Source organism: Protopterus annectens, chromosome 3.part0 (assembly GCF_019279795.1).
Source record: "Protopterus annectens isolate FY-2018-M chromosome 3.part0, PAN1.0, whole genome shotgun sequence".
In the NCBI taxonomy this organism is placed as follows: domain Eukaryota; kingdom Metazoa; phylum Chordata; order Ceratodontiformes; family Protopteridae; genus Protopterus; species Protopterus annectens.
Genome location: NC_056731.1, coordinates 1,477,196,177 through 1,477,223,756, shown reverse-complemented (window position 1 = coordinate 1,477,223,756; position 27,580 = coordinate 1,477,196,177).

Below are 27,580 nucleotides of genomic sequence, written 5' to 3'. Positions count from 1 at the left end.
TTTGTGATACAAACTATGATGCATATTTTGAAAAGATGCATAGAACTGTTAGCGAAATACAACATAATCCTGTTCTTTTAAAGCAGCTTTCTATTATTGATAAGAAAATGTTTCATGCAGGGCAAGCTTATATCAATACTAAAGTAGAGAATTGTTATTTCATTTGTGGGAAAAAGGCATACAAATGGTTACCTGAGAATTGGTCCGGCAGTTGTTTTTTGGGTTACCTGGTTCCAGCCATACGACACACTGCAGCTTTGCCTCAAGGAAACATTTGAAATGTCAGAGAGGTCAGCAATAAACCTAGAAATCCAATCAAGAGACCCGAGAATCCAGTGGGACGAATTGAGGCAGGATGGAGAAACCATAATTCCGTGAAGAACAAAGATAAACTAACACACATGGACTTGAGTGACACTATTATATCATGGGCTGGCATAGCCCCTGGATATGGCGCAATAAAATCGATTTGGGAGCTGAGGAAACTGTCCAAACTTCTTGAAGTTATGAGCAATGCAACTTTTTCTGCTCTCGAATTAGTGACTGATGAACTGAATGCTATGAGAACTGTGGTGGTTCAGAACCACATGGCTCTCGACTTCACCCTAGCGGTGAGAGGTGGTACGTGCACTTTAATCAAAGAAGAATGCTGTTCATATATTCCTGACAACCAGCATGAGATAAACAACCATCTTGAGGTGATTCAGCAAGTGTCGACCATGACCAAACCAGGCCCAAACCCTCTGAAGGACTTTTTCCAGAATTTGTTTGGGGGGTGGGGTTCCATCCTAATGAACATCCTGATTACCATTTGTCTGGGATTACTCCTATTAGGAGCATGCATTTGTTGTGGTATTCCCAGCATGAAAAAGTTAATCAAAGATTTTATAGACATGTCATTTTCTGAGACTTTGTACCAAAGTACTGAAATTGAAGAGTTGTTGAAAAGTGTAACACTTTCATAAGTCTAAACTGAATGACTCTCTTAACTGCAAATCCTGAATGGAAGAGGTTAGGAGAAGAAGCAAACTGTTTATGCTTTTGAAAATAGAATAAAAAGTATTAACAGGGGGAAAATGTCAGAAAAATATGCATTTATGTATATGTTTAATGCTTATTAGAAGCTAAAAGGGTTAACACATTTTCATTCTATTTTATATACAGCTTAATTCTGTATGAAATTATAAGATGCTTTTTGAAACTGCAGTATGCTACTGAAACTTGCAAGATGCCCTCTGACCTAGTAACTGCTAGCACAGCAAAATTCATGTTTATGCTTTTTGGAAATGTACTTGAAAAACAGGTGATTATCTGCTAGGTCAGGAAATGAATGAATAGAACATTGAATATGAACAATCAGCCTTGTTCATGTTATGAGAACATGCACAGCTGCAGAAAAGAAGAGATACATCAAACAAAGACTGTTTGAAGAATCTGTACTTGCTTTGTGCTCGAATTAGCCATAGTACCTTGAATGGTAACATAATATAGTGGGAAGCATATCTAACCGGTGGTCGCCAAGGCCACATTGTTTTTCTTAGGAAGTTTTTCATAAAACTGAAAATGCAAGCAGAAAATTATAGACAAACAGCTGCTATGAAATGATAATGTTAAAACTTGTGATCTGTTACGTCAGATTGGTAGGCAATGTCTTATTAGAAAGTGTATAAAGATGAACTTACTTCCTGATTTTAGTTAGACAAACTCTGTATTAGAATGTTTTTGTCTCCTTGCTGCAAGATTAAAGTGCCTTAACCTGAACCTGCCGTGTATTGATCTTTTTGAACTTAATTTTTCCTTTGACACCAATATAAAATGTAGATGTTTACAACAGTGTTTATTGGTTTTCATCAGCAGAAATACATACTGTTACATATTCATCTTGATAGCATTTTAAGTGCAGACCTCTATACCTGTGGCTTGAATGGCCTGCTGTCAAGTGTAATCAGTGTATATGGAACATGCATATGTGCTATATATGCACCTATGAATGATTGCTGTATGTGATATGATCTATACTATACTGCATATGTGTTAGGAACAGGGTAGTATTCAAGGTAATAAAGGAATTTTTTAGCAGTTGGTACTACTAAATGTATAATGTAACAGAATAGAGTAAAGTAATTGTAGAAAGCTATGTATATTATTGGTGAGATTATTAATGTTCTCCTTTTTATTTCTCTCACTCCTCCCCTTCTCTTCATTTTTTTATGGATTTCTTATTTTTTATTAGTATTTTTTATTATTATTATATTATTATTTGCATAATCAATCATCATCTTCTTTTGGCTACTCCCATTAGGGGTCGCCACAGTGGATCATATGTTTCCATTTCTTCCTGAGCTCTGCATCTTGTTCTGTCACACCAACCACCTGCATGTCCTCCTCACCACATCCATAAACCTTATCTTAGACCTTCCTCTTTTCCTGTTACCTGGTAGCTTCATCCTTAGCATCTTTTTTTTAATATACTCAGCATCCATCCTCAGCACATGTCCAAACCAATGTAATCTTGCCTCTCTGGCTTTGTCTCCAAACCTTCCAACCTGGGCTGACCCTCTAATATAGTTATTCCTAATCCTGTCCACCCTCATCACACCCAGTGCAAATCTTAACATCTTTAACTCTGCCACATCCAGCTCTAACTCCTGCTTTTTTGTCAATGCCACTGTCTCCAACCCATATAACATAGCTGGACTCAATACCCTCTTGTAGACCTTCCCTTTCACTCTTACTGATACTCGTCTGTCACAAATCACTCCTGACACTCTTCTCCACCCACTCCATCCTGCCTGAACTCTCTTCTTCACCTCTCTTCCACACTCACCATTACTCTGAACTATTGATCCCAAGTATTTAAACTCATCCACCTTCTCCACCTCTACTCCTTGCATCCTCACCATTCCTCTATCCTCCCTCTCATTCACACACATATAGTCTGTCTTAGTCCTGCTGAACTTCATTCCACTTCTCTCTAGAGCATATCTCCATCTCTCCAGGGTCTCCTCCAACTGTTCCCTACTCTCACTACAGATCACAATGTCATCTGCAAACATCATGGTCCACAGGAACTCCTGTCTGATCTCATCTGTCAACCTGTCCATCACCATTGCAAATAAGAAAGTGGTCACAGCACTGATCCTTGATGTAATCCCACCTCCACCTTAACCGCATCCATCACTCCCACCACAGACCTCACCACTATCACACTACCCTCGTACATATCCTGTACCATTCATACATACTTACATACTTCTTTGACACTCCCAACTTCCTCATACAATACCACAATTCCCCTCTAGGCACTCTGTTATATGCTTTCTCTAAATATACAAAAAACACAATGCAACTCCTTCTGACCTTCTCTGTACTTCTCCATCAACACTCTCAGAGCAAACATTGCATCTGTAGTGATCTTTCCCGGCATGAAACCATACTGCTGATCACTAATCATCACGTCTCTTCTTAACCTAGCTTCCACTACTCTTTTCCATAACTTCATGCTGTGACTGATCAATTTAATCCCTCTGTAGTTACTACAGCTCTGCACATCACCCTTATTCTTAAAAATCGGCACCAAAACACTTTTTCTGCATTCCTCAGGCATCCTCTCACTTTCCAAGATTTCATTAAACAATCTGGTTTGAAGCTCCACTGCTATTTCACCTAAACACCTCCATGCTTCCACAGGTATGTCATCTGGGCCAACAGCCTTTCCATTCTTCATCCTCTTCATAGCGATCCTTACTTCCTCCTTGCTAATTCATTGCACTTCATGATTCACTATCCCCACATCATCCAACCTTCTCTCCCTCTCATTCTCTTCATTCATCAACCCCCTCAAAGTACTCTTTCCATCTGCTCAACACACTCTCCTCACTTATGAGTATGTTTCCCTCATTATCCTTTATCACCTTAACCTGCTGCATATCTTTTCTAGCTCGGTCCCTCTGTCTAGCCAATCAGCACAGGTCATTTTCTCCCTCCTTAGTGTCTAATCTTTCATACAGTTCTTCATATGTCTTATCCTTAGACTTCGCCACCTCTCTCTTTGCCATGTACCTCATTTCCTTATACTCCTGTCTACTTTCTTCATCTCTATGATAATCCCACTTCTTTTTTGCCAACCTCTTTCTCTGTATGCTCTCCTGTACTTCCTCATTCCACCACCATGTCTCCTTGTCATCCTTCCTCTGTCCAGATGTCATACCAAGCACCTTTCTAGCAGTCTCCCTTACTAGCTCTGCTATAGTTACCCAGCTATTTGGTAACTCTTCACTGCCTCCAGTGCCTGTCTTAACTCTTCCCTGAACTCCACCTCACAATTACCCTTTTTCAATTTCCACCATTTGATCCTTGGTGCTGCCCTTACACTCCTCCTCCTCTTCTTGCTCACCAACATCATCCTACAAACCACCATCCTAGGCTGCCTAACTACACTTTCCCCGGTCACCACTTTACAGTCTCCAATCTCCTTCAAACTGGCCATCCTATATAAGATATAATCCACCTGTGTGCATCTTCCTCCACTCTTGTATGTCACCCTATGCTCCTCCCTCTTGTTAAAATACGTATTCACCACAGCCATGTCCATCCTTTTTGCAAAATCCACTACCATTTGACCTTCTGCATTCCTTCGCTTAGCACCATACCTACCCATCACTTCCTCATCCCCTTTGTTCCTTTCACCAACATGCTCATTGAAATCTGCTCCAATCACCACACTCTCACCGTTGGGGTACAGTCATCACCACTTCATCCAACTCACTCCAAAATTTTTCTTTCTCATCCATTGCATACTCAACTTGTGGAGCATATGCACTAACAACATTCATCATTGCACCATCAATTTCCACCTTCATAAACATTACTCTATCCGACACTATTTTCACCTCCAAAACACTCTTAGCATACTATTCCTTCAGGATAACTTCTACACCATTTCTCCTCCCATCCACACCATGATAAAACAATTTGAACCCACCTCCGATACACCTAGCCTTACTCCCCTTCCATCTGGTCTCTTGCACACACAATATACCAACCTTCCTTCTGTCCATCATATTGGCTAGCTCTCTCCCTATACCAGTCATACTGCCAACATTCAAAGTTCCAACCCTCACTAGCAAAGTCCTATCCTTTCTCCTCTCTTCCAGCCTTTGGCCATGCCTTCCCCCTCTTCTCCTCCTTCGGCCAACAGTAGCCCAATTTTTACCACCACCCTGTTGGCTAACAGTACTGGTGGTGGTCATTGTTAACCCGGGCTTCGACCATAATAATAATTATTATAATAATTATTATTATTGCTATTATTATTGTTATTACATTTTATTATGTCATAAGTTTTGGCTATTAAATCTAATTTTATATTACTTTGTTGCTAAATACTTTACATTTGTTATCATGTATCATTGTTTTTCTAATTATGTAATATTTTTATAATAATTTATTCTATTATTGTTTATTTTATTTAATTGTATTATTTAAATTGCTTTGGGTTATATTTTATTTCATTATTGAATTTTAATTTTATTTATGTGATTACTACAGCACAGCAGGTAGGCCGGTTCCTTGTGATCTGCCTACACTCGCTCTACCAAGTGAATCACTGTGGCCCAACTGTTATGGGTTGTAGCCTGGTGCCACCCCCCCCCCGTGCCCCTGCTTTACCTGTGCCCTCAGGTAGATCTGCTCCAGAGGCTAGGCCTGCAGTCCCCTCTAGGAGCAGAGGTAAAGTGGGCATATACATCAACAGTGTGGAATTGCCAATTATGGCGCATAGGCTTGCGCACCAGACCACGGGCACATGCCTATGCCAGATGGAGAGCCTGCTTTCCATCCTGGCATGGCAAACTGGCCGTAGGCCATAGGATCTGCTAATTAGCTGGCTCTGTGCCTGGATGGGTTGATGCACTGATGATGAAGACAGAACGTACAAGGCTCAAAATGGGGTGTTGGCATACATTTTGCAAGTGTTTATTATACTTTTAGTACATTCACTGATATTAGTGCCTCTTACCATCACTTAGCGATACTGCACACCTCACACCATTGTGCACAGATTCTTTAAAGAAAAGAAATGGGGGACATAGGACAGTGGTGAAATGGGGAGCAAGCAGGGGGAAATACAATGTGAAAGGAAGCCAGGAATGTGCAGGAAGGGTGTAAGTAAGAACCATAGCTATCCATTTCTTCAACAGTAGCAAATGAGCACATGTACACAGTCATAGCTAAATTTGGACAGTCACTTCCAAAGAGAGGGGTGACAACAACATAACTGCATTGTGAAGAGAGACATGTATAGGATTATTTTTTTGGGGGGGGGAGGGCAGGTGCTCTTTTTGTTTTTTTTTTTTTTGTTTTTTTTTTTAAGGAGAGAGTGGAATGTTTGGGAAGGGGCACAGGCATATCTGAGGCAGGCAAGATGGGAAGGTGAGGAAGCATTTGCAGACAGACAAGACATACAAGACAATAGACAGGGTTGAGGAAGGACACATGGTGGGTGAACACCTTGGTTGGGGTGAGGGTGGGGAGACCGTGAACTTATGAATGCCAAGTTTGGTGACAGTGAGAATCGAGTCCTCAACCATTGGACTGTCATCAGTCTTACCTGACTGCACTGATGGCTGCAGTATCTGATGTCTATGTGTTCTTGTGTTATTCAGGACAACGATAGAGAGCAGAGTCTCCACTCAGTGTAGGTGTGCACTAATTGTGTGGTGCACAATCCTACACACCATACCTGACAGTTCAATCTGGGTGACAAAAATCATAGGGAACAACAGGCCTATACTCTGGGACTGAACCACCTGAGGATCCAGGTAGGATAGGGGCAGCAGGGGGGGGTGCTGTCAGGCTGTAGCCCAGAAGTGCTGGGCTTTGGTGATGTAGAAGGTGCTGTAGAAGGTGGAACAAGTGTAGGAGGATAATGGGGAACTGGCCTACCTTGTTGCAAAAATCAATAGTGACAAAAAACATAACCCAAAAAAACAGACATAATAAAATTAAATGAATTAAAATATAATATAATAAATTATTATAAAAATAATAAAAATAATTACAAACACAGTAAAAATAATACAAAATTAATATGTATTTAACAACAAAGCAATATAAAATATACATAATAAAACAAGTAAACTAAAATAATAATAATAAAAATATGATTATATGAATGGCAATATAATAGTAATAAAAATGAAAATGATAAAAAGAAAGAATTCAACAGAAAACAAAATGAAGATAAGGAGTGTGGTGAGACAAAAAAATAAGAGAACGTTAGTTACCTCATAGATAATATAAAAAGCTTTCTACAATTAATTTACTCTGTTCTGTTACTTTACTTTTAACAGTAGCAAATGCTAAGAAATTCCTTCATTACTTTGACTACTACCCTGTTGCTAACACATACACACTATAGTACACATCATATCACATCCAGCACTCTTTCTTGGGTGCATAAATTGCACATATTTCATGTACACTGATTTCATTTGACAGCAGGCTATTCAAGCCACAGGTTTAGGGGTCTGCACTTAAAATGATCTCATGATGAATACGTAACAGTACTGTATGTTTATTGATGAAAAACTAAAACACTATTGTAAAGAAATGAGTTTTATATTTGGGAAGTGTGGTACTTGAACACAGAACCGATGACTGCTGTAATACTATACATTTTCTTTGGAATGCAGCATCATTTATTTATTTATTTGTATTTATTTACTGGGATAGTCCACTGGGCCAAGGTGAACCCATTCATAAACATAGGATAAGTATTACACAGTACATACAGTATAACATGTGACAAAAATTACATACATTATACGGATACATTACAAATGAGCAGCATAGTACAAATTCAGTACAGCATCATAATAATGGAGAACTAATAGACAGTACATTCTGAAAAACATACAGTAATTCAGTAAAAAAACATATAAATATACTATACGGATACAATACAAATGTGCAGCATAGTACAAATTCAATACAGCACCATACAGTGGAGAACTAATAGACAGTACCTTCTGAAAAAACATACAGTAGTTCAATACAAAAAAACAGTCACTGGAGAGCTAGATCATGGCTTTTAACAATACCATATACATACTATGCAGTAGATCCAGATGGTGAGGTAGAGCCAGGTGTGAATATTATGTAAGATGAAAGCACTCTTTCCTTTTATACTTTACAGATTCATGTTCACTGTTATCTGAGAATGTGCAACTATTACGTTGTGCTACAGACCACAGCTCTCAATCTTTTAGAGCAGGATATCTGCACAGCTCATAATAGAATGGGGGGTACAATGACCCTTAAATGGGAACATATATTAAATATTGGTCATACACACATGGATAGTTGCATAGCATTTGTGTTAACATACATTTTTATCTTTTTGCATGTCCCAATTATAATGATAACAATCTTCAGTAGACTACTGTCATCCCTGGCTTATAGGTGACAAATGGGTACTCCGCTGCCCACCATCCCGAATACCAAAGGGCTAGAACTGGCTGATGACCGACGCCATAATCCCAGTCTTTCTTGCCGCATGGTCCTCAGCGAAGCAGTTTTTTAAGTGTGGATTTCGGCGTTCTGGAACTGTCGGTTTTCAGTTTCAGACCGGATACCAAGTTGGTAAGTACCCTGTTGGGAATTTTTTTTTGTCTTTTTCTTGCCTCAGAAAAGTTAATAACTTATTTCTTTGTGAAACAGATTCCTCATAGGGATTACCATTCCTACTTTTACTTACTATTAACGTCCCGGTTGGACTGTGTGGAGGCTGCTGCTTAAGGTGTTTAAGCAATGTTTGCCTCATAACCTCGGATTCTCTCCGGACGCTCTTCTAAGAAGCGCAAAGATAAGTCTTTGCGGTCCACACAGGATGAGGCATCACTGACTGCTTGCTTCCTTCCCTGACAGTGACACAGTACCAGTGTGTCTAGGGAGCCTTTTACAGGAAGTGGCTTCTCCTGTGTGTTGTGCAGGCCAGGCTGAGGTGCTTTGTTGTCGGGTGGCTTCCTCCCCTCATAGGGTAGTTAGACCTCCTCTTCTCAGGGCAAGGGCCATTCTAAATAGGGTCCAGCTAGAAGAAGCACATGTTAAGGATGGCTGAAGATTTGATTACTTTAATTAGCTGCCCCTGCCCCAGTTAAACCTGATCCAGAAACTATTTCTCAAGGCCCCAAGGGTGTTAAGGCTTCTGTGGTTAAGAAACATGCCTGGCTTAGAGATCAGTCCTCTTTCCCTCTTCGGATTATCAATCGGGCTTCCTCTCAGGGCCCCGTTACTAGTTACTTTTTTGAATTTTTTTCTCTGCTGGGGGGTGGCAGGGGGTCAGTCCTCGGAAGCAGTCCCAATGACCTGTGAATTGGCATTTGGTTACCCAAGACAAATGGGTATTGACAGAGGCACAGGGTTTTATTCCCGCCTTTTCTTAGTGCAAAATTTATCCATTCTAAACACCTTGAGATCACTGGATGGTGACTTTGGATCTCAAGGAGGCCTATCTTCACATTCCTATCAGGCCCAGTTGCAGGAAGTTCGTCCTGGCTCCAGTAATAGCTTTAAGCTTAGTGGTATCTCAAAAAGCGTTTGGACTCAACACAGTCATGATTTGGATAAATGTCACCTAAACAAGGGACTCTCTGTGACCCAACCGGAGGCAAGTCAGATATTAACGACAGACGCCTCAGAGTCAGCCTGGGAGCTCATTGCAAAGGAAAATGGATTCAAGACCTTTATCAACATGAAGGAGATGCTGGCGGTTCAATTTGCCTTAAAAGCATTCAAGGATCTACTGGTGTTGATTCGAACAGACAACACAACTGTCATGTGGTACATCAACAAGCAGAGGGATCTGCACATCACTCAGCAGATGTTCTGAGCAGACAGATGGTGGATCAACTGCCTCTGTTTTGCACAAGGCTGTTTCATCCAAAGCCTGGAAAATAGATGCACTATCCTTCAGTTGGAGCAACCTGGTCCTGTTGAAAGTCAGGAGGGACAAACTTATTGTCTCAAGAAAACAATCATTTTCTCAATGTCAGGGTGCAATCCCTACATCTGACAGCCTGGTGCATTCAGTTTTAGAGGATGAGGGCCTTCAGCTCCCTCAACAAGTTTATGTCCTTTGGGGAGGCCAGGCCCCTAGTACTCAAAAAGTTTATGCTGATAAATGGAAGAGATTTTGCAATATTTGACTATGTTACTGGACAAGGGTTTGTCCTTCTCAAAGAATATAAGACCCCACGAAGGGCTCCTACTCCTGCCTGGGATCTCAGCTACGGCTGAATTGAAGTTGTTGTCCTGGAAGACTGCTTTTAATCCTACTTTTCTGCCTAAGGTAGTTATGCTAACCCCAAAATGAAGGGAGAGTTTTGCATTCTTTGGATGTGCATAGGCAGTTACGGTATTACAAAGCATTATCATTTGCCTCTTTATTCTAGGTCTAGGGCTGGGTTTGCCACTGCAGTCTTGTTTGGCCCAGCCCCTTTTTCCGTTGCTCCTGGATTCTACCCATTTGTCAGGACTGCAGCAATGGGAGATGGCATTCTGCGCCTGAGGCAAGAAAGACTGTCAGGACTGCAGCAATGGAGATCCTCAAACATCTACATTTATGGTAGGTACAAAACTGTACTTTTTACGTTACATTGCAACATTTAAGTCAATTTAAACAGTATTGTATTTTTGGGAAGTGTGTTTTATGAACTGACAACACCTCTCTACAGTGTAATACTGTATTATTGTTTTATCCTACAGACTAATGCATGCAGACGTTTTCTTTACAACTAAAAATGCATACTCAGTGTTTGACACTATAAGCTGTATTTACTGTTAATGCTATAATAACAGTGCTGTCTGGATGCATACATACTATTTTACATCTCTCATCTGTGCCAATCTTGCTTTATATGTTCGCACATTCAGTAATCAGCATCTGCTGTGGAAAAAGCAGACCACAACAGAATAGAATTAAGAACACCAACCCTGAACAAATGCAATTGCTAACTCTTCTTACAAGTAGTGCTAGTAAGTGATACACATCTGTGGAGTGCTTCCAGTATGACATTCCTCAATCCAACGGTCGAGAGTATCCCTCTTCCTCATCCTGAGGTCTCGATTGTGATTCTTACAATGTTTGCCAGTGCAGGGGATACCGGTAGCACTAGACAAATCTCCAGCCAAACTATTCCATGCATCTGATTTGTAATCGGATCCATGATAGCACTCCTGCAACAGTTGGGGACCATACTCATTCACCAGGAGTCCAACAAACACTTTGGACTCCTGCACATTTCTCCTTTGAGAACAAAATATCAAAACCACTCCACAAACATCAGCCATGTCTAATGCAGATGAAAACTGATGTATAATGATGTTTCCTGCCAATTCTAGTTATGAAAGATACTGAGAGTGCGCACTTTTCGATTTTGCAGCAATGGTGTACATCACTTACCATCACGCAAACACAGGCAACATGTTTGAGTGATGGTAACTAATAAACAGATGTTAACCAATACAGATATTAATATGTAAGTACATAAATGACACAATATTAGTGTGTCAGCCATCAGGGAAATAATTATGATATAGGGAACACTAAGTCAAATGCTATAATTGAGGGTGACTAATGTGAAGTGGGACAACAGGAAAAGACAGATGTCTGATGTATTAAAATGCTGGACCTTTTCTATGGTAGTCTTACACTACCAGCTATTGTCAGAAGAAGAACATATTGTTATCTAATGCAAGGTCACATTAGTAAAATACAGGCTGCGATCCTTGTATTTGAACCCAGAACCATTTGGATTTCAGCTCGACACTTAACATCTGCAGCTACAGGTGACGTTACATGGTCATCACATAGATTAGCATTCATCCTGAGGTTCATGCTGTTAAACATGAGAAATGACACTTAGCAGGTTTGCACCATGCACACTTACATGAATAGAATGCATCCTGTGTCTTTTTTTAGATGCCTGGGTCCTGTCTGCTACATGGTTAGTCCAATCCTGCAGTTTGTGCACTGCCACTGTGGGTAAAAACCAACTGAGCAATGCTGAAGATGTTTGTGCTAAGCACAGCACTGTGCAAGCAGTGGCCCAAAAATTAAGAGAAAAACACAAGTTCTAACAGGCAGATACAGAAAATCAGTGTATGACATACACAATACAATATGTTACTACACATGAACTATGCCTACATAGGTCTACAATCCAATTCACCATCCAATGTACATTCAGACCACATGATGGATGCCTTAACCTTGTTTTGCACAAATAAACCTTTGTAGCAAGCAGCAACATTCATTCAACACACAAACAAATTGAACAGAATTTTCAGTGACATTACAACATGAAATGTTACATGCACATGTAGTAAAATGTTTATCTTTGAAAATACTGCATTTAGTGATTACACACCCTGTTATGATTCTCGCTTGCAAATATACAGCACTGTCTTTCCTTTCTGTGTTCCTTGGTCATTCATAGGTTCATAGGTTCATAGGTTCATAGGTTGGTACTAAGCTATCAGCCCTAGGGCCTATACAAGCCTAGCCATAACAAATTCCTGGCTATTTCTTCCCAAATTATTTACTTTCCTGGACCCCTGTCTAGCAGGGTGACTGACATGATCCCTGGGGTGAATTTCCTTTCTCCCATCCAATCGTCAAGGTTCCTCTTGAAGAGGTCCAAAGAGGCACTCTGCTTGACATGTATGGGCAATCTATTCCAGAGTCTGGGGAGTCTCTGGGTCAGGAACCTATCCCTCCAGCATGTTTTGTTTATTGTGATGACAAGGTTTAGATCCCTGGAGCGTGTAGCTCTGAGGGATTGGAATTTCTTTAAGTGTAGCATGTCCAACAGCTCTGGGTTTGACATGGCCTTGTATGTTAAGCAGAGATCGCCTCTGAGTAGACGATATCGACAGAGTATAGCTGGAGTTTTTTAAGGTGGTCAGCGTAGGGCATCTGCTTTAGGCCTGTGATTCTTTTAGTGAGGTATTTCTGAGGCCTTTCCAATTGTTGCAGATGTCTTGAGAGGTACATACCAAATGGGGCGTTGTATTCTATAATGGGTCTAATGAGGGATGAGTACAGTGGGACAATGACCTCCTTTTTTCTGGATGAAAAGCCCTTCGTGATGAGGTGTGCCACATAGAAGGATTTCCTGACTGTTGTGGTGATGTGGTTATCGAAGGTGAGACCACTATCCACCTGTGTCCCTAAGTCTCTTATCACACTTTTTGTGTTTAGTGTACTGCCACCTATATGGTAATTCATGGATACATGTTTTTTCCCAAAGGGATAACAATAGATTTCTTGGCATTGAGCTTGAGCCCATGGCTCTGGCACCAAGCATCTGTTTCTGTAAGGCCCTTTTGTAGAGTATCCACATCATTTGGGGATTCAATAATGGCTCCCAGTTTGCAGTCATCTGCAAACTTTGTTAGCCAGAGTCCCTTAGTGTTGACCTGTACTTCAGAGAAGTAGATGCCAAACAAGAGCGGCCCCAGGACTGAATCCCTGAGGTACTCCACTTGTCACTTGTCTGGAGCTGGATTTGGAGTCGGCTACTTTTACAGTGTGGGTTCTATCAGTAAGCCATTTAGCAACCCATTGGGTGACATAGGGATTAATGCCCAACTTAGTAAGTTTATGTATGATTCCAGAGTGGGGGATGGTGTCAAAGGCCTTGGCAAGGTCTAGATAGGCTGTGTGGACCACCTTACCCTTGTCCATGGCTCTGGAGACTGATTCAAAGAAGTCAATCAGGTTCAGGAGACAAGATCGGCCCTTCACAAACCCAAACTGGGTGGGGTCCAGTGTTTGAAGGTTGCCAATGTCTTTGTTTATAAGTTCCATGATAATACACTCCATGGCATTGCAGATAAGGCTTGTCAGACTGATGGGATGGAAGTTTCCGGGATCCAAGGTGGATCCCCCCTTGTGGATTGGGATAACTGTAGCTCTGCGCCACTCAGTGGGCATGAAACCTGAGGTGAGGCTATGATTAAACATGACACTTAGGTGAGGTGCCAGTTCATATTGTAGTTCATGTAGTACACAGCCCGGGATGTCATCTGGTCCCATGGATGCTGTATTCTTGGCTTTAGAGAGTGCATTTTGTACCTGTGTGGCCATTATTACTGGAATTTGGCAATCTTCTGGTATTGAGATGGGCCATTTAGGGGGTGAGAGGGGGGTGAAGTTGGAACTGAATCGATCTGCCAGGATATTGGCAATATCCTTCGGATCAGTATATTTAATGCCATTCTGTTTTAGCTCAGAGCAGATCTGAGCATTGCCATTTAGATTCTTGACATAGTTATAGAATGCTTTGTGGTTGTCTTTGGAATCTTTGGCAATTTTATTTTCGTAACTAGTTTTGGAGGATTTTATGAGGCATCTCAGTTTCTTACTGAGGCTAGTAAGGGAGTTTTTTGCATCCTGGGATTTTCCTCTTAGGATTCAGGAGTTATTTGACCAGTACTCTGGGACATAAAGTATGTACACTATTCGGTATCATTGTAATTACAATGCCAAAGGACAGTAACTGAGAATAATATGATATGCAGTTGCCAGTTGAGAAAAAACAGGTTGGATGTCACAAACAAGCATTGACTGCCCATTTGGGGTTAGGGGAGCAAATCTGTGCTCCTGCTATGGCACTAACAAGACTGTTGGTCAGGTTAATCTGCTTGTTTAGCATCCTGTGTGTTGTGTGATTTAGGTAGGATTGTCTACTGAGAAACTGCAATGAGTATCCTAACTGTTGAACTGTTATCTGTAATGCTTTCCCAGTACAATAGTACAGTGATATAGGAGGATGGTTTTAGTCTCCCAGGCAGTGAGGCAGTCTGGTAAGATTTTAAGTTCAACACATACCTTACTTTCCACTGTGACAGGTTCCCTGCATTTGGCTCTGGCTGTGAGTCAAGGCTGCCAGAGTCGCACAGTTCTTGTACTGTGTCCTTGGCCTGCAAAGTCTTCACCCCCTCTGTCTATGTCTATTGGCAGCAGCAGTATTGTCATCAGCCTGTAGCACAGACAATAATAAAAAATCATCAGCTACTAACAAGCTATTTACATCTTGTTGACTAGCTCCACAAGACTGGTTTATTACCATGTAATTCAGCTGTGTATGCTGTAATTAGCATCTCTGTAGCACACACTAAGACAGATGCAATCAATTACTAATGTAATCCATTATAAAAAGGTTAATGTGTAGCTAGGCCAAATGATGTGGATGAGCGTTCTGGCAATCTTGAACTCAGTGACACATTGATGTTCAACACTGTATCTCTACATAAAGAGTATTCTACTCCAGCAGGTATGTATCCATTTATTCATTTTGTTAACTTCATAATGCATATGCTGGAATGAAGTTAAGGATAATGTGACATAAATCTGCATGCATTTTTTTTATCTGTAATCAAGGCATGGCCTTGTTTGCCAACCCATGTCAGAGGTATGGAGGATGTAGAGTCAGCTGGAAATATAATGTTGTGTGATAGCTGTGTTCACATGTTTCACTGAAAGTTCCCTTGATAGCACTTTTAGTATTTCTCAGTTGTTTGGTTAGCAAAATTGGTTCTCAACATGTTATTGTGTTTTTTGTTTTGGGGGGGCAAAGATGAGTTCCTGCTATGGCACAAACTAGAACAGATTGTTATTTTGTGTGTATGAGCATAGTTGAGTATCTGTTATGGCACAAACAAGGATACGTTCCTCTTGTTACTCTCCTTGTTTTGTACCCTCCATTGTTATTTTTTGACCCCTGTTGAATCATTAAAGTTTATCAAGTGGGGAATATTGACAACCTTCCTTTACTGCTGTTCCTGTAAACAGTTTATTTGTACTTATGTGATCCTTATATGTGTTCTTATTTTAATGTCTCTCTGGACACAAAATGCCCATTAGATATAGGCTGAGAATGATCTAATTATAGAGGGATTACATCAACATCATGCAGTAGGGCAGGCTGATATGGCTTAGCATACAGGCCTGTAGGATAAATTGGTACACAGCATTAATGATATCAGTGAACACGATTGCACCCACGAGCAGGTGCGTCACTGAGCAACAGACATGATGACAGCTGCAAGGAGGCATGCAGCTGCAGTGGCACATGATCACCAGTGGTGTGGCTGCTGCAAAACTACCTCTCACTGCCACAAAGGAATTCCTGCCCAACATTGCCACAACTGACAACTCCCAGCAATCACTGATCCCACATGTTCTCGATGTGGGTGCCACTCCTGAGTCTCAAGAGCATCTCCCAGGTATGCTTTGTTAGATATTCATTAGAATACTGTAGCATTTTGAAATGGTGTCAATAGTTTATTAGTGTGTGTAAAGTTTTTTCAGTGGGGGTATTTAAGATAGCTGCACTTTTATGTTTATTTTCAGGTTGTCAGCCACATTGCTAACAGTTTTGTAAGTGCAGGTATAGATGAATAAAGGTCTTACCCCCTGTTATACTGTTAAATGTGGTGCTGGTGCCATTACCTCTTCCTTTACTTATTTCAGGACCGTTGAGTATTCTGCAACATAGGCCTCCTGCAGTTGGCAAGCATAATACATTTATGTCATCACTATACATAAATATCAAGATATCTGCTAATGTGTCCTCTCAGACCTGCTGTTTGTATTGCTGTACTGTCTGCATACCTGTCAACTGTACAGATTCTTGCTGAATGTTCAGATTTTTGACTTGTATGTATTGGCCGCAGTTAACATAATAGTGATTTCCTGCTAAATTATTGACATGTCATGAAAACTTCGAGGCAGAAAATAATGACAGTGATCTGAGTTTCACACTTCATACCCTTCATAGATGTCATGCCAAAGCAAAACCTTTTATTCTATCAACTGTCTAGGTTTGTAAGAGCAATATTTCAAAATTGACCCTATTCTTGGCACTCTGTCAAAACATTATGTATGGCTTTGTCCAAATGTCTTGCTCTAAGAGGTTGAGAGGTCTGTAATAGTGACAGCGTGCAAATTGTTTAGCATATATTGCAGCATAGTAGAACAGGTATTAATGTATTCCTGTGTCTTTTTGTTTTATCACAGGTGATCATGGAAGTGGTTCTTTGTCTCCTGTGCCACCTGATGTCAGTGTTTCATCTGAATCTGATGTTGATGGTGGCTAAAGTGAGGCACAGCCAAGGGTTCCAGATGCTGTAACTGATACAAAGGTTGAGACTCAGTGACCTCCCACATTTCTCTGTACACAGCCATTATACCTACACATTCCCAATCCACTGAGGCCACAGATATTGGACAGGTGGAGGGCGAGAACATTGACCTGGGAAGTGTAGCTAAAATTGCTTCAGGGTCTGTTGACTCTAGATGTAGCCAAAGTGTTGGTGAGGTGCCACACAGGAGGATAGATAGAGATGATCTGAGGAGGACTGTTTTCCCTCCTTCACCTGATACAGGTGTCTCTTCACGTGTAACGCAATGTATGTTTAGGGCCATCATGAAGGCACAGGCACATTCAGAAAGGCTCTCCAGACAAATGCTCAGGGTTCTAGATGTGACACAGTTTGACATCAGTGACTTCCTCTATCATGTTGTTGATTCCATTGATTGGATTAATAACACATTGGAGTGAGGTGTGTCTGTGACTGTGAGGGAAAGGGAAGGATCTGTCATGGAACTCACATTGTCTGTGCTGGAATATCTGCTGAGAAGGGAACTTCAGCCTCATGGGCATATGGCAGCATCTACATCTGCTGTGAGCCAACATGGCCATATCTGATCATGCTCCTATAGTTTCAGTATTTCCACTGTTCCATCAGGGAGTGTTCTGTCCTTACCCAGACATGGCAGGCCATGGGGTCATTGTCCTGGACATTCCTGTGAAGCAAGCATGTCCAGCAGGCATCAGTCACCTGCAGTTAGTAGCCCAGCATCAGACCTTGGGCATGGAGATGCAACTCCTGGCAGAGCCAGTTCTGTCTCTCAGGGGTGACAATGATGAACTGTCAACTCTACCATGCACAGCTCACATCTGTCCAACATACAGACATGTAGAGCTAGCACTGAGCTTGGCTGTGTGCATGCAGACACTCACACACCAATGTTACATTTAGGGCACCTATAGAGACGCATACCAGATTGTAATTGTTTATCTTACCTGCTTTACTTCCTTACTCACACACTCATACACCTTTTGTGTCAGCCTAGGCCTCTTACACCCCCAGACAGCACCCTGTGCAAATGATGATTTGTGTACCATATCCCTGTTGTCTATCTTTTTGATTCAGGGATAGTAAAGCTATGTGTCTGATGCATAGTGTGACTATTTACAGAAATAACAATTATATATGCATGTGTGGTGCTGAAGTGCCAATTGCACTTGTCAGTTATATTGTGCTTGGCCAGTTAGACAGATGCTACCAGTATCATTTCACTACTTAACAGTGGATGCTCTTGTAAGGATTGCAAAGTTAACAAATGAAATTTGTATCATACAATTTGAAGTTTTCCATGTAATTATTTGTATTACAGAGTTGTGGTGCACATCAGAAGTCACAACATCAGATTGCAATATCAGAATTGTAAGTTTGCACTGCATTCATAGGCACCGGAACCATAGAGTGAGGTGGAGAGAGCGCCCCCCCCACCTTTACAACTGTAGAGGGAGGAGGATCCAATGGAGGACTCATGCATGATGCTAACGTGAATTTGAACTGCATGGAACACTATTCTTTTAAACAGAGCCTGCTGCCAGAGTCAAGGACATGATTTATGTACCCCATTGTTTATTTAGCTGCTTGGAAGAAAGGTATTGTGCCCTGTTGTTTATTTCACTGCTGCTTGGAAGAAAGGTGTTGTGCCCTGTTGTTTATTTAGCTGCTGCATGGAAGGAAGGTATTGTGCCCCACTGTTTCTTTAGCTGTTGCTTGAAAGAAAGGTATTGTGCCCCATTGTTTATTTAGCTGCTTCTTGGAATGAAAGTATTGTGCCCCGTTGTTTATTTAGCTGCTTCTTGGAATGAAAGTATTGTGCCCCGTTGTTTATTTAGCTGCTTCTTGGAAGGAAGGTATTGTGCTCCGTAGTTTATTTAGTTGCTTGGAGAGTGAGAGCATGTGCATGTGTGTGTGTGTGCGTGCGTGCATGCGTGTGTGTGTGTGTGTGTGTGTGTGTGTGTGTGTGTGTGTGTGTGTGTGTGTGTCTAAGTAAAATGTCCCAGTTACTTATGACTGGTGGTTAGAATTACTCAGGCTCAAACCTTGTATCTTAGGTACAAGGGCCTGCATACTATACACATACTACCACTGAGTTACCTCTCAATACTTTTGGTCTGTTCCTCTTAAAATTTGTGGTTTTCTGGCACATCAGTGAGAATTGAATTCACTAAATAATGATAGCCCTTTAAGTTTGTCTTCCTATCTTTTTAGGAAACACATGGTAACACAAAACACTATTTTAGCAACGTTCTAAGATTATAAAGCAATATTTAAAATGTGTACACCACAATGGAGATGAAAGCGAACAACCAAAATAGTAAACAAGACAAATGGTTCGCTTGGAGAAACCAAATAAGGGCCCAAGACGAGTAGAAAATATCCAATCAGTTTATTTGATAACAAGCACACAGAATCACTTGATAACAAACCCACAAAATCACTTTAACGCTAAACACATGAAATACGTTTTTGAATGTCTTCTTCAGAAGGCAAATATTGAGTGAATTTAACAACACATCTTATATAGGCTGTTCTAAATCAATTGAAAACAATTATTCAATTAAAATAGTTCAATTAAAACCCACTCAAGTGAATAATGATGTAAAACATATTTTGTATCTTACTAAAGCTGTTTGTAAAAGGTGACAAATACACAAATAATTAACAAATAATATTGTGAATGGAATAAAACTTCAAGATTAAAAAGTCCTAAAATGTTCTCTTATATAATAATAAAATATATACGTTTTTATATATTTTTATATATAAAACAGTAAATGAATAAATAAATATATATTCTTGAAATACAGAAAAAACTGTTGTGTAATTGATTTACTACTCAAGGGGAAAAAAGTATGTTGTAGTTGTATACTGCCATCTACTGGAAATTCATGATATTATAATGTTATAATTTTATAATTTTGCAGCTCTTAATTTAAGAACAGGAAGAAGGGATAGCATGTCGTTCAGACCAGGGCTTTTTGTGGCTTCCAAAATGAATGAACTTTAGAATTAAGTTTTGATCATTTTAAACTGTTTTCTAAGGGGTACACATTTATTCCCACCAGGAAGGTTAGTATTCCAAGGGCCATTGTGGATTTGAAACTTTTTCTTAGGAAACAGAATTTGGCATTATTGTTTCATGAGTCAAATCCTAGCATATGAGTACCCACTCTGTTTTAGAAAAAAAGTATTATTAATCCTCCCCTCCATCCTCAACTTAAAAATCTTGAAAACTTATTGGAAAGGGAAATTAGAAACACTGTAAATGAGCATAGAGCGTGTTCCAATCTTTCCAAGGAAGAAAATTATCTACTGAACAACTTGAAGAATAATAAGACTATAAAAATTATGCAACCAGACAAAGGGGGTGGAACAGTACTTATGGATGTTATTCCTTATGAATCTAAAATGAAAGATTTGTTATATGATTGTTCCAAGTACTCTAGAGCCTCCATCAATGAGGTTAATATATCTAAATCTAAGATTAACATTTTAATTAATGACCTATTACTTGAAGGTTCTATTGACATTGAGACGTTCAATTTTTTGTCTAACAAAAATCCAAGGGTACCCTCAGTATTTGGCATTCCGAAGGTCCATAAGGACCCCTCTGACCCTCCTTTATGGCTTATTGTTTCCTCAGAAGGGTCCATAACCACTCCTTTGGCCAAATATGTGGATGTAAAATTGAAAGACCTTTCTAATAAGGGAGTCACAGTGTTAAAAGACTCATGGGATTTTCTCAGGCAAGTGAAATCCAAATTGTTTAGTTCCAACATAATTTTGTGACTTTGGATATTGTCTATTTATTTGGTTCTATACCGCATGATACAGGACTTTTATGGTTGGAGGAAAGTATGAGAAACAGCAGGGCATTTTCTTCTGATGATTTTAGGACCTGTCTTTTGCTTATGGAGGTTATACTCAAAAACAATTTCATGTATTTTGAAGGAGAGTTTTTTTAAGCAGGAAAGATGTGTAGCAATGGGGGCAAAATGCACACCCACATATGCAAACATTGTTTTATCTTGGTGGGAGAATTTATTTGTCAGCAACTGTGAATTTGCCAGTTGTTGATATTTGTACAAATGTTTTCTTGACGATATTTGCATTTTCTGGATAGATACCCAAGAAATATTTTTGACTTCCTGACGTATATCAAAGGAAAAACTAATTTTTTGGATTTTACATACAATTTTAATAATCAAGAATTGATTTATTTGGATATTTCTTTGAGTAACTTGAACAATGTTTTCTCTTCCAAAATACACAGGAAAAAAACATTTTCTAACTCTTATCTTCATTTCACCAGTGGTCATCCGTTCTTCCAAAAGAAGAACATACAATTGGTTAGGACTAGTCGTATGACATCACACAATGAAGAATTTACAAAAGATTGTGGTTTTGTCATGGATATGTTTAGGGAGAGAGGTTATCCAGACAACTTAATTCGTGAGACTATCCAGGAAGTTGTAGAGGGAAGAAAGGGGAGGTTTGCCCCTATTTTGGGTCATGATGATCCTGTCCAATCCAATATAAATGTAAACCAGAACTTTACAAATAGTTGGGAGCAAGCATATATTTTGGATTATATGGGTGATTCAGGTGTTATTAAACAGATTGTTACTAAGGAATGGGACAGATTTAGACAAATTTCTGACCTAGATCACATATATATATATATATATATATATATATATATATATATATATATATACAGAAAGGATTTGAATTTTAAGAAACTATTTAAGTTTGGTGGGGGTTCAAATTTTAGAAGTGGACCTGGAAGAGTGGGAACTTTTAAATGTGGGTACTGTTCTCAATGCCCACATATAGTTAACAGTTCCAGCATACATATTCCGAGTAGAAATAGGCAGATTACAAGTATCAACTTTTCTAATTGTAATACCAATGGGGTTGTTTATTTAGCCACCTGCCATCATTGTTATTCATTTAATGTAGGGAAGACTGAGAGGAAGTTAAAGCTAAGAATTTATGAACATTACTATGAAATTAAAAAGCAGAATGTGAAAAATGCATTATTTCATCATACATTAATGTGTCAACAAGCTTTCTTTAACTTCTTTGTCTTGGAAGTAGTTCCCAAGGAAGTTAGGGGAGGCATGTGAGAAGCTAAGTTAGAATACAGGGAGTTATATTGGCAGATCATTTTGGAAGCCACAAAAAGCCCTGGTCTGAACGACATGCTATCCCTTCTTCCTGTTCTTAAGTTAAGAGCTGCAAAATTATAAAATTATAACATTACAATATCATGAATTTCCAGTAGATGGCAGTATACAACTACAACATACATTTTTTCCCCTTGAGCAGTAAATCAATTACACAACAGTTTTTTCTGTATTACAAGAATATATATTTATTTATTTATTCATTTACTGTTTTATATATAAAAATATATAAAAACTTATATATTTTATTATCATATAAGAGAACATTTTAGGACTTTTTAATCTTGAAGCTTTATTCCATTCACAATATTATTTGTTAATTATTTGTGTATTTGTCACCTTTTACAAACAGCTTTAGTAAGGTACAAAATATGTTTTACATCATTATTCACTTGAGTGGGTTTTATTTGAACTATTTTAATTGAATAATTGTTTTCAATTGATTTAGAACAGCCTATATAAGATGTGTTGTAAAATTCACTCACTATTTGCCTTCTGAAGAAGACGTTCGAAAACGTATTTCATGTGTTTTGCGTTAAAGTGATTCCGTGGGTTTGTTATCAAGTGATTCTGTGTGCTTGTTATCGAATAAACTGTTTGGATATTTTCTACTCGGTCTTGGGCCCTTATTTAGTTTTTCCAAGTGAACCATTTGTCTTGGTTAATATTTAAAATGTGTCCTTGGTTTTGGGCCTTTGACCCCCAAATACATTTTGGCTTTTTCCAGATTTCTTCTGCTGTGAAATTGAAAAGTTTAGTTGTGTTAAGTGGATGATGCAGTGGTAGTGTTGTTGTCTCACAGCAAGAGGTTCTCTGGTTTGATTCTTGGTTGGGGTGCCTTCTGTGTGAAATATGAATGTTCTCTCTGTGATTGTGTGGGTCTGCTCTGGTTTCCTCCCATGTTATAATGACATGTGTCTGGAGCATTTCTCCCTGGGCCTCTGCTGAAAATTGGCTTTGTTCCAAGTCTGACTTTCATGGTAAACAAATGTTGAATTAATAGAAAAATGTACAAGGAACTAAGAACTCCAGAGGAAGAGAAGTTTAGTGCTGCTTTTTCCAAGTCTGTTTGCATTGTTAGTAGCACAACAGGTAGTTGCCTTACTTTTGATGCAGAAGGCTTTGGGTTCTACTCCCACAGTATGCAGATGGATCATTGATACTGCACTATGTTGTACTTTAAAAGGAGTGGATGCTGCAGTCCTGTGAATGTCCACCTTTGGAGGAGTTACCTAGTAACTATGAACCTATTATCTGTTTGCCATACATTCCCTATTGCAATATTACTAGCTTATCATTTTTTAATGTAACATAGGCAGGTTATTCTTCAAGGGCAATGGCCACTTTATTTGTAGATGAAACAATGAAATATAAAGTTGTTTCCTAGCAGCAAGCTCTTCATTAATTAGAGATTCTTTAATGTGGAATTATTTAGATGACTTACTTCTGCAGATATTTTGCATATTTACTGATATTGGTGGATTGTAATGACAGAAGGTTGAGTGGCCTTTTATGGTTGACATTTTCTGAAATGGGTAGTTTTGTTATTATTGGTTCATACATTTTGTTTCATTGCTTACTAGAAGACTGTTCAAAACTACAAATTTAAAACACATTCTAACAACTAGTGCTGTATTCATAATACAATCATGAAGGTGAATCAAAAAATGCATACATGTATGCATGGCCCTAATAATGTTTGAAAAAAAGCTCAGAGAAAAGTGTGAAAGTCTCAAAATCATGGACAAATTTTAAGCTTTACTCTTGTTATAAAAGCAATGGATGAAGGTAAAAAAGTTCACACCATATTACCTTGACCTGGCCAAGCCTTTTGACACAATCCCCTACCCATGTGTAGTACAAAAGATGAATAATGTAGGAGCAAACACTTGCATCACTAGCTAGATTGCCAACTTGCTCACAGGATGCAGGGGATCAAAATAGGGGAAGAGACCAATCACCAATAGAGTCCCCCAGGGTTTGGTGCTGAGACTTTTTCTGTTTAGCATATTCATCTCAAAAGTAAAAGGAAATACCAAAGGGCTTTGGCCAGCTAAGTTTGAGATAACTGCAAGCTAAGAGCAGCTATTGAATCCCCAAATTACTTAACCATCATGCAGGAAGATTTGTCCTAAATAATAACTGCTGTCAAAATGATGACAATGCCCTCTGAGTACTGACCCAATTGTTTGGCATTTGGGAACTTGTGTGTACAGTGACCTAACTTTTGACCAACATGTGCCCAGAGTCATAAGAAAGTCTTTCTATATTGCACAGCTTATAAACAAATTGATTATGATTAGATCTAGAGATGTTGTTTTCCGCCTTTGCAAAGCTCTCATTCAGTCAATCATTTTGTATAATTCCCATGTATCTGTCCAGCCCCATGCAACAACTGGAATACCTTCAGAGATACCTTAATAAAAAGATACAAGTCCTAAACAACAGGTCTTGCATGGACCACCTCGAAGATTTATTACTATACTCAGTATCCTACAGAGTGCTTAGAGGTGACATGTCTGGCATATAAGGCATCCTCCGACCTAATACAGATGGACCTACTGAACATCAGCAAGTCAAATGGCATCAGAAATACTCAGTCCAGGTATCTAAACTGAATGTTGTGGAGAGATGGATATATATCACATGGGCTACCACTGTTCCAAAACAGACTATCCATAACAATAAAACAAAGCTCATCCTTACATATTCAAATACAACTTGGATCTAAGGATGGGTAATAGAAAATGTACTCCAGGATTGCCCGTCATACCACTAATGGATAGAAGCAGTTGCCAAATGCTGCATCCCTTACATGGGTCCCCTCAAATTATCTATGGTATAGTCACAGTTATTCTCACTAGGGCTAATATACAATTATCAGACATGGGACAGGTAAGACCAATCAGACAATGTTAATTCAAGCACCAAAAGGGAATTGGCTAAGCTTAAAATGTGTTCTAAGTGAACCTATGCTGTGATAGTAAATAGTTATAACAAATTGCACTTTTTAGATCACTAAGTGCCCCTCTCACCCTCCAACCCCCCCCCCCCCCCAGTATTCAACAGCTTCTGGTGCCTATGACTGTATTCAACTGTCATCAAACCAGTAATACAGTATATCAGTATTTCTGGCATGTACATCAACATAGCTTTATAGGTGCATAGGATGTTACTAGTCTATTGACCAGATGGTGTTTAGAACCCTAGCCATGAAATCACCATATGGAATTCGATGTCAGATATCATGTATGGTCAAGATTTGTCTAGCAAGGACTAGCCTTGTCCAGGTGAGAAGCAGGGGCAATGTAGGGCAGAGGTTGACAGTTTACCATCAAGTCATCCAGGCTGTGATAAAACAGTGTCATGGAGGTGCTTGGCATTACATTGTTTCGGAGTCTATTCCAGAGGAGTGACAACCTATGGGAGATGTAGCTGTCTCGCCATCATGTCCTGTATAAGTCAGTCTACATTGATGCCCCTTAAACAGCTGACTGTATTCACAAATGACATATGTATGGGCATCATTTCCATCACTACTGGGTCAGAGATAACACTGTAAGGTATACATAAGTCACCTTGAAGCAGTCTATATCATACTGAGCACAGTGCCAGCTACATCAGTCTGGCCATATTAGACACATGTTTGGCATCCAGATATGTATTACTTGTACATCCCTGAGGTCTGTCAAGTTTCTGCAATTGTCCATTGCAATAAATAGCAAACGAAGCATTATATTCCAGAGTAGGCCTGAGGGGGGATAACTGTAGTGTATTTAGAAATTAGTGTGATACTGGTGCAATGGCTTTGCTAATCTGATGCAATATTTGGAAAACTCTCCTCACATCAGTAGACAGATGTTGCAGTCTACTTGTGTTCCCATGTCTATCAATTCAGAACTGGTGATTAGGGTATTCAGGGTTATGTCATAGTAAGCTAGAACATTGTTAATGCCAAAGGAAATGATGATGCATTTATATGATGTTCATTTAACAGCACAAAGTTGTCATCAGTCATTGGTCTGTATAAGTCCCTTTTGAACAGCAATAACATTGTTAGGGGATAACATGATAGCACCTGTCATTCAACCACAAACTTGGTTAGCCACAGACACTTTGTTTGGGTCTGGACTTCTGAGACGTGTGTGGCAAACATTAGTGGATACAGCAGTGACACTTGTGGTGACTCATTGGTGATGGTTCTGCTGCTAGAGGTCAACTCTGAAACTTGGAATGAGTATTGTTTGTCTGTGAGTCAGTTTGCAACCCACCAGACAACATAGCAGTTGATATTCACCTGGCTTCACTTTACACTGATGCACAAATGTGGGATTGTGTGGAAGGCCTTGGCCAAGTCAAGAGAGACAAACTCAATGCTGTGCACACATGCTATGTCTCTGGTCGCAGAAATGAATACCAACAGTTTTAGCATGTACAACCATCCCTTGAGAAAACCATGCTGGAACACATCATGTTTGGATGTCAACTCTGTTCTTGTATGTAACATCCATGAAAAGACATTCCATTGGCTCACAGCTGAGTCTTGTGAAACTTAAGGAACTATAAGTACACGTGTATGTTGATTATCTGCCCTTGTGTAGGGGGAATAGGTCTCTGATTTAACATCTGTGTGGATAAAGGCAGTACTGACCCTGTGATTGAATATGGTGCCTAGTGCAATAGTTTGCTGGGATATGCACATTAAGAGAGCATGATGGAATGCCATCTGGTTCCATGGAGGCTGTGTTTCTCTTCTTGGAGACAACACTGATTACTTGTTCTTTGCATAGAGGTTGGAGGTGATGTTAAAGACGTGATGTGGTAAGCTTGTGGGTGGCTGAGGGAGGATAATTTTATCCAAGCATGTGTGCTAGCTGTTTATTATTTTACACAGGTTCAGTGTGTGCAATACCATTTATATTTAATTCAGCACACATCTGAGTTACACCTTTGAAGTTACAGTTGTATTAGAGAAAAGCCTTATGGTTATATTTGCCTATAGCTTTGACACATTTTACAAGGTGTCTTATTGTCTTGCTTAGACTGGGTATGTTAGTCTTCCAGTTTGGGATCTAAACTTTTGTATTTGTATACATCAGCCTTGTTTACTTAGTGTATGCTCATGAAATGTCAGGGATCCATCAGAATGGCTATGATTTTCTTAAGGACCTCTCTTT